General features: G+C 38.0%; 1 pseudogene; it reads right to left on the bottom strand.

Moving 5' to 3' along the window:
* Nucleotides 1-3,857: 3,857 nt before the first annotated feature.
* On the bottom strand, nucleotides 3,858-9,027 carry LOC143679585 (acidic leucine-rich nuclear phosphoprotein 32 family member B-like; annotated as a pseudogene).
* Nucleotides 9,028-9,749: the final 722 nt, after the last annotated feature.

Genomic DNA, 9,749 nt, shown 5'->3' with positions numbered 1-9,749 from the left:
ACTCAAGAGGAGAGGAAGGAAAAAGGAAGATTTCAGACCCAGTTCTAGGGAAGGCAAGCAAATTTATACCACATGGGAAAAAGGCAAAGGCATTTCAAGCAGCTGTGGCCCTGGGGATATCATGATGGCAGCCTGGTATCAAACCCTAGGTAATTAGTCTGATATCCTATGGTCATTTTTTACAGCTTATTTGTCCTTGGTCCAGTGAATTAGTAATTACTTTCATTGTGTCTTTAAGACTTTAAGGAGTATTAGCTGGAAAGGAGTCAGATGATTTATAATTCAGATATATATGTAACCCAAATTCATTGATGATGTTAAAAAAATTAAAAGTATCTGTCTATGGGCCCAAATCTGTTTCATCCTGCTTGCTCTGTCATCATTCTTTCACTTAGAACTTCATCTGAACTTTCTTCAATCACTAGATCTACTTCATCTAGTAAATTTGGACCTCATACTGTTTTAGTTTGCAAGCTGCTGGAATGCAATATACCAGGAACAGAATGGCTTTTCAAAAGGGAAATTCATTAAGGTGCAAGTTTACAGTTCTAAGCCTGTGAAAATGTCCAAATTAAGGCATCCGGGTAAAGATACCTTGGTTCAAGAAGGCTGATGATGCTTGGCATTTCTCTCTCTGCTGCAAAGGCACATGATGACATCTGCTATCTTTCTTTTCAGGCTGTTCAATGGCTTGCCCAGGGCTCTGCCCATTCTGTTGGCTCTGTCAGTCCTGGTGGCTCTAAAGCTTTTTCCAAAGCAGTTCCCTCTTGAAGGGCCACAGTAAACAACCTCATCTTGAATGGCTGAGGACACATCTCCATGGAAAACATCTTATCAAAAGTTACCACCCACAGTTGGGTGGGTCTTGTCTCCATGGAAACAATCAAAAAGCTCCCACCCAGCAATATTGAATGAGGATTAAAGGGCATGGCTTTTCTGGGGTACACAACAGATTCAGACTGGCAAAGTTACATTATAATGTTATGTATATTGAATACTGCTTTCCCCTTGAGTGCTAAATTTAAACTAAGGGAACCTTGCTGGATAACATAGTAATGGTCTATTACAAGATCTGAGAACCACAAAATTTGATGCCCTAGCCAACCACTTTATTTTTCCCTTCTGAGAATAAATGTCTTTTTTAATCTTCTTTGGGTAGTCTCCCCAAAAGATAACTCCCTAATTAAGTTTTTTGTGGTTAACTGCTTGCCAATGAAAGATCAGGAAAATATCTCCTCCGAAAACATTTTTAACTCATGCTATTTCTCTGTTTATGTTTTCTGAAGTAATTTGGGTCCACACTGTTCATCTTACCATAGATTATACAATTAGCCAGTGAAAATCTCACAACTAGACTATTTTATAATAATGGATAAAATCCTGGGATACATGTCAGAGATACTTGAGGTAGATATGAAGTGCACATGTTGACTTACTCTGACTGATGATGCCAAACACTGATCAATCCTCAGAACTCTGCATTTTGTCATTCTTTCAGGCTTATCCTTGATATTACATTTTTAAAAACTGTTAGTTTCCTTTTCATTTCTGTACTCAGACCAAGGTTAAACTAATTTTGTTGACTGATATTTTAAAAATCCTAAGCAGATGGCCTTTTTCCAGACTTTTATGTTTGTGTTTTCATCATGTATAAAATGTACTGACTTTCTATTGGCCCGAGTCACACTAGGCTGACCTCTCTCAACTAGGAACATTTAAATTCTTCTCTCTCTTCTTCATTGTCCCTCTTCTGAACGTCCCACGTATATCTTCCCATCTTTTCCTTCATAGCAACCCCTATGCAGGACTTTTAGTTCCCCTTTATGATTCAACACCTTTCCCTAGATCATTTCCCATGGTTTTTATTTTTAACTAATGCCCTTAAAACTGATGTCAGTGCACTCAAATTCTCTGAGAACTTAAAAAAGTGGGCTTTATCTATGATGAAATTAACAGAAATAATACAAACATATTATAAATCACTTTACTATATCCCTATAGTAATTGACATTGTCAACATTTTACAGATGAAAAAATCAAGATTCAGAGAAGTTAAGCAAATTTTATAGCCACACATTACTAACTGATAGAGCCAGAGTCAAACCCAGCCATTTTGGTTTCAAAACCTAAAATCCAAATATCACGTGGCCTTCTCAGAGAAATAAAGCAGATCTGAAAATTGCAATTAACATGCTACAGTGATGATGCCAGGGATAGCTAAAGTACACAGAGTAGTTGCTTCTGTATCAAAGTTTCTCTCCTCTGAAACGTCATAGTTTTGTTGTGCAGATTTTCATTGTAAGTTGCCCATTCTAGAAACAATCCCTTGCCATGATTGTTGATGATAAGGAAATCCAAGGTGTTCCAGACCAAATCAAATAATTTAGACTGTTTAATCACTAAACTTAATTTTGCTCTCAACTTTTAACTCAATGAGTAATGACCTGACATGGATTGCTCTCCACTTGGGAGAATAAAACAAAAGAAGTTCAGCTCTCTGGCTCTGTAGAGGCGATCTCATTGCTACTCAGAAATGTAATTATCTTGATGGAGTTCCCAACTGTTTTCCCGTTGGTTAAATTGGGCAGAAATGAGTGGCAGTTGAGGACACTTGTTACACAGCACATTATAATTTGACCCGAGTTTCCTGAGTTTGTTGACGTGCATACTCTTTAATCATTAGAAACCCTTAAACCATTTGTTACTCTTGCAGTAAGTTTATAAGTGCTTCACACACATATTATGGCATTCTTATTCAAAGCAGTGATGTGTTTCTTCTTTTCCTCTACCTGTATCTAATCTTTCTCTCTCTCACACACACACACATATACTATACATAAAATATTATATATACACACATATGTGCACATATTTACACACGCGCACACGTACACACGGGTAAATATAAATCTATGTAAGATGTGACTATAATGTGCCTTTAAAAATGCTACCACACTTATGTATCCAAATGAGTGTTCCTTTCTACCGAATAGTAGGATACCTTAGGAAGGCATATAACTCATCCTGACAACCTAGCTACAATTCTAACTTTATAGAATTTCTTTCAGAATCTTTGCAACTTCAGAGAAAAGTTGAGTTTAGGAAACAAAGTGAATAAATGAAGTAAATAAGCTTAGTACTCTTTTGATTGTGGTCGTTGATTGAGGGCAGTATGGGCACAGAGGGCATCAATTATTAAAGTGAGCATGGCTTATAAAGTGTGTCAACTTAGGAGTCCAGCAATACAATTATTTCCTAAAAAATAAGTGATCTCCAACACTGTTCGAGCAGATGTGAAATAATTGCCAGTTATGTCTTCAACCCTGATGTTTTGCTTAGTGCTGCATTCCCCTATCCAACCATTTTACATTTCCATATGAATGATAGTCAAAACCAAACCCTTGATTTCCCCCCCTCAAACATGGCTCTTTCACAGTCATCTTTATCTCAGGTAGTACCACTTTCCATCAAACACCTAGACTTTCTTTGATTCTTCTTTTTTCCCCTCCTTTTCCTATATGCAGTCAACCAACAAATCCCATCAACTATATCTGCAAAATGTATCCTTAATATGTCTATCTATCTATACACTTCTCTCGACTAAAACTATATGGGCCATATTACCTCCTATTTTGTGTGTGTGTGCTTTTTAAAAAAAAATAATTAATTAATTTATTTTTTAAACATGACAACATACAAACATAAACATTCTTACCATATGATCATTCCATTCTTTTTTTTTTTTTTTACCAAAGAGTAACGTGTTTATTTCTTAAAAATACGTTTTTGGCAGTTGTCACATAAAATGTCCTAATGTAAAAAAATTCATTTAAAAAAAAAAGGCAAAGAAAAGCATGGAAAACAGACCCAAAATGTTAAGATTTTATTTACAAAGCTTCTTTGTTGTACAGAAAGTAAAAATGCTGTTACAACCTCAGTGTAACTGGTAGCCATGAGTGGTTACAAATCACCAGTCACAGCTAGCCATGCTACAGCAAGTCTTACACGAAAACCTAACAACTCTTACAATTTTGTCGGGGTGAGGTCCCCAAGCTTGGTGGCAGGTTTCCAAGAGGGAATAAACGGAGGAAGGCGGAATGTCACAGGAACTATTCTTTGGCTCTTCGGGTGGGTGGGTTTCCCGGGGTTTGTATCACAGCTACCTTTTTTTTTAAAACAGCTACCAAATCCGAAGGAGCAGTCCAACCAATACTGAACAGTTCTTTTTTGCAGGTTATTTGGGGTCTTAATCATCTTCTCCTTCATCATCTGTTTCTCGCTTCCTCTTTTCACCTTTCCCGCTTTCTTCCTCCTCTTCGTCTTCATCCTCGTCCTCATCCTCTTCGTCTTCATCAACTTCTCCATCATGTCCAAAATCTTCCTCCTCCCCGCTGGCTTCATCTTCATCTTCTTCCCCTTCTACATCTTCATCTTCATCTTCATCCTCTTCATCATCAAATTCGTCGTCCTCACCATCCTCATTCTCCTCATCCTCCTCCTCTTCATCCACACCATCCACCTCGGCATCAGAGTCGGGGGCTTCCCGGTCCTCCTGGTCGTACCCATCCAGGTAGGTCAGCTGGGGCAGGAGCCCGAAGACATTCTCGCGGTAGTCGTTCAGGTTGGTGACCTCACAGTTAAACAGGTCCAGGCTCTTCAAACAATCCAACTTTTTCAAAGGTTCCAAGGTGCTGATATCTTTCAGTTTATTTCCACTCAAATTTAGATGTGTGAGATTCGGAAGTTTTTCTGCTAACATGTCCAGACCTCCAAAGATTCTATTGTCACTGAGCTCAAGGTTTTCAACTTAGGTAGTTTGGGGAGATTTGAAACTGAAATCAAGCCTACATTTATTAAACTGAGGAACTCTAAGTTCACAAACTCAGCTGTTAAACCCTCAATTTTCCCATCATTTGATTTGTAATTGTCCAGGGCAAGTTCTCGAACCTAGTCTGTGGTGTCTTCAGGCACCGGGGACCGGGACAGCTGGCGGGCCGACTTCCACGAGTTCCCAACTTGCGGGTACCGCCGCCCGGAGCGCGGCCTCTGGCCGGGCGGGACCCGGAGACACGACCTGATCATTCCATTCCTGATATATAATCAATAACTCACAATATCATCACATAGTTGTACGTTCATCATCATAATCATTTCTTAGAACATTTGCATCAATTCAGAAAAAGAAATAAAAAGACAATAGAAAAAAAATCATACATACCATACCTCTTACCCCTCCCTTTCATTGATCACTAGCATTTCAATCTACTAAATTTGTTTTAACATTTGTTCCCCCATGATTTATTTTTGTTCCATATGTTTTACTCATCTGTTGATAAGGTAGGTGAAAGGAGCGTCAGACACAAAGTTTTCACAATCACACAGCCACATTGTGAAAACTAAATCATTATATAATCATCTTCAAGAAACATGGCTACTGGAACACAGCTCTACATTTTCAGGCAGTTCCCTCCAGCCTCTCCATTACATCTTGACTAACAAGGTGATATCTATTTAATGCATAAGAATAACCTCCAGGATAACCTCTCGACTCTGTTTGAAATCTCTCAGCCATGACACTTTATTTTGTCTCATTTCTCTCTTCCCCCTTTTGGTTGAGAAGATTTTCTCAATCCCTTGATGCTGAGTCCCAGCTCATTCTAGGATTTATGTCCCACATTGCCAGGAAGGTTTATACCTCTGGGAGTCAGGTCTCACATAGAGAGGGGAAGGGCAGTTAGTTTGCTTGCTGTGTTGGCTGACAGAGAGAAGTCACATCTGAGCAGCAAAAGAAGTTCTCTGGGGGTGACTCTTAGGCTTAATTTTAAGTAGGTTTAGCCTATCCTTTGCAGGGATAAGTTTCATTTGAACAAACCCCAAGATTGAGTGCTCAGCCTATTGCTTTGGTTGTCCCCACTGCTTGTGAGAATATGAGGAATTCTCCACATTGGAAAGTTGAATTTTCCCCCTTTCTCGCCATTCCTCCAAGGGGGCTTTGCTGATACTACTTTATTCATTGTTCAAATAACTCTGAGATTTATCAGGACATCATTTTGGACAAACTTACAAGATCTCATGCCCTCCTCAAGGTTCCACATACTTATGGTTTTCGGTTAAACTGTTCACATAAGTTATATTAGGAAATGCACTAGTCAACATATAAATTTTGTACCAAATAAACATTTTTTGCTTTAGTCTCACACATAAGTTAAAGTTTTAAAGTATTAATTACCATTTATTTTCAACAATCTGCATTATTGACAATCCTTTGTTCTTCCTCATGCAAAACATTTTTAAATTCATACATTTAGTCATATCATTATACACTCTAGGCATTCTTAGATTACACCATCTCAGTCTTTATTGTGTATTTTTCCTTCTGATTTCATTTGTGTTCCCAGGCCTCCTTCCTCTATCATTCTCACATTCAGCTTCATTCAGTGCTCTAACATTATTGTATTACAGTTAGGTAGTATTGTACTATCCATTTTTTAATTTTTACAATCATTCCTGTTGCACAATCTGTATCCCTTCAGCTCCAATTACCCAATATCTACCCTATTTCTATCTCCTGATGGTCTCTGTCCTTAACTGAAATTCTCCAAGCTCATTCACTAATGTTAGTTCATATCAGTGAGACAGTATTTGTCCTTTTGTTTCTGGTTAATCTCACTCAGCATAACGCCGTTAAGGTCCATCCATGTTGTTACATACTTCATAACCTTATTCTGTCTTACAACTGCATTATATTCCATCGTATGTATATACCATAGCCTGTTTAGCCACTCGTCTGTTTATGGAAATTTTGACTGTTTCTATTTCTTGGCAATTGTAAATAATGTTGCTATGAACCATGGTGTGCAAATGCCCATTTGTGTCCTTGGTCTCATGTCCTCTGAGTAGATACCTAGCAATGGTATTGCTGGGTCATATGGCAATTCTATACTTAGCTTCCTGAGGAACCACCAAACTGCTTTCCACAGCAGTTGTACCATTTCACATTCCCACCAACAGTGGATAAGTTTGTCTCTCTTTCCATATCCTCTCCAGCACTTCTCACATTTTGTTTTATCAATAACGGCCATTCTGGTGGGTGTGAGATAATATCTCATTATGGTTTGATTTGCATTTCCCTAATAGCCAAGAAAGTTGAGCATCTTTTCATGTGCCTTTTAGCAATTTGTATTTCCTTTTCTGAGAAGTGTCTGTTCATGTCTTTTGTCCATTTTGTAATTGGATTGTATGTCTTTTTGTTGTTGAGTTGAACAATCTCTTCATATATCCTGGATATTATTCTGGATATTAGACCTTTATTTGATATATTGTTTCCAAATCCATGTTACCTCTTGCTTGAACTACTTTTATGTGAATGGATATCTTCCTACTTCATCTCCTTGCTTTCTTTCCTAAGTCCCTTAGACAATGTTCTTTATACAGAAACCAGAGAGAAATTTTTGAAACATAGATTGCAATATACCATTGTCCTGCTACTTCCTTTTCATTAAAACATAAAATTCATACACCTAACTTTGACAGTAGGTTAGGGGAACCCTTCAAATATCTACCCCGGAATCCATAACCACTGGCAGCATAGCTCTCTGAGCCCATTTTGTATGACTCTTTCTCTCTACCATGAAGCTTCATCCGCATTGACTTTCTTTTGACAAACCTGGCCCTGTTTGGGGGACTCTATCCTTAGTATCTCTTTCTGGAATTTCTGGAATCTCTTTCCCTGATCTTCATGTGTCTGGTTTCTTCTTGCAATTTATGTTTCAATTTAAATATCACCTCTTTCAAGAAGCCTTCTTTTATAGGTTGAATGGTGGCCCTCAGAAAGCTCTGCCTATGTCCTAACCCACAGACCTTTGCATATGTAGTTAATTTAAGGATTTGAGATGAGATATTGTGAATTATCTGTGTAGGCCCTAAATTCAATGATAATTGGCTGTGTAAGAGACAGAGGAGAGACCTAGAGAGAAGAGGAGGCCAGTGAAAAACAGATGCAGACATTGGAGTTATACAGCTACAAGCCAGGGAATACCTGGGGCTGCAGGAAGCTGGAGGAAGCAAGAAGGGAGACTCCCTAGAGCTTTAGAAGTGAGCACTGCCCTGACAAAACCTTAAGTTTGAACTTCTAGCCTCCAGAATTGTGAGAGAATAAATTTCTGTTGCTTTCAACTAAGCTTGTGGTAATTTGCAGTGGCAGCCCTAAAAACAAAAACAACATATACACCTTTTGTGACATCCAATCTAAAGTAGCCATGGAGTCTCCATCATCATTTCATTTTCTTCACAGTTCTTGATTATTTTCCCCACTTGATTGTGGTTTTTTTTTTTCTCTCACACTTAGAAGATAAATTCCAAGTGAACCACTATAATCTGTTCTGTTCACTACCGTATTGTCAGGGACTATAATGATGTCTGCAATATTAAGCGGATGTCCAATAAATACTTATAGAATAGAAAAACAAATCCTATACTATGCATGCTTTGGGAGGATGAACTAAATGTATCCAAGATTCTCTGCAATCCAAGGTGCTTGTGATTTCATAATTTTGATATTTCATGATTATTTATTTAACATAAAGCAAGATAGACAGCAGATGGACACTGGTAGATGAGTTACACATTGAAGCTAGGGTTTTAAGAAGGTCCATGATGGAGTTGAATTATGTCCTCCCCCCAAAACACATGTTCATGTCCTAACCCCTAGTCCCAGGAGCATGAATTACTTGGAAATAGGGTCTTTGAAGATGTTGTTAGTGATGCTAAGGCAAACCGGTTTAAAGTGGCTCTAGATCCAATATGACTATCGTCCTGATTAGAGGAGGGAATTTGAACCTAGACCGAGGAGGCAGACACAGACGAGGGGAGACAACCATGGATTCCCAGAAAACAACCAGAAGCTAGAAGAGGCAAGGAAAGATTCTCCCCTACAGGTTTAAGAAGAAATGTGGCCCTGCCGACGCCTTGATTTTTAATTTCTAGCCTCCAAAACTGAGACAATAAGTTTCTCTTGTTTCGAGCCATTGAGTTTGTGGGACTTTGTCACATTAGCCCTGAGAAACTAAGAAAATCAGTATGGCAAAAAGTGCTACGTGGATTGTGGAGGGAAGAGACTGTAGAGAATTTGACTAGTTAGGAAGAAACTAATCTAGTTGAGAGGGATGAAGGTCTATATTAGAGGAGTTGTAGGCTGGATGAAGAAGAAGAATTTATGGGAAACCTACACTTATTGATTCAAAAGCAAACCAATTTTCGATTGAACAAAATGGATGTGCAGTAAAATCAATATGACTGGAAAAGGATTTTCATTTACCAGCCCAGGAAAATTTTTAAACTGCTCACGAAGGGTGTGTTTGAGTTTACAAACTGTATTACCTACTTACAGGTAAATGTTTATAGTTAATCAATAAGTGAAAAGTTCATTTTTGTTTATATTCTCTTTCAGGTGGTTGATGGTGAATACTCCTGAAGATTGAATATAATGAGCTGAATATAAAATTAGTACAGCAGACGATATTTTCTGTGAATCAATGAATCACCTCACTTCTTTAAGTTTAATAAATTCAGACTGAATGCCAGAGCATGTCATACATTTTATTAAGATTTAATGTATATTTTAGTATAGAGGAAAAAATCCAGTAAATTATTGTTTATACCTGATGTAAGAGGAACCTCCTTATTTTATAAAAGTGGATCTTTGTGAGAAATGAAAATTGAATATTTACCTGAAAGATTTTTCTGGAAGA

Source organism: Tamandua tetradactyla, chromosome 4 (assembly GCF_023851605.1).
Source record: "Tamandua tetradactyla isolate mTamTet1 chromosome 4, mTamTet1.pri, whole genome shotgun sequence".
Classification (NCBI taxonomy): domain Eukaryota; kingdom Metazoa; phylum Chordata; class Mammalia; order Pilosa; family Myrmecophagidae; genus Tamandua; species Tamandua tetradactyla.
Note: the sequence above shows the minus strand (reverse complement) of the source record. Positions and strands in the feature narration are given on the sequence as shown.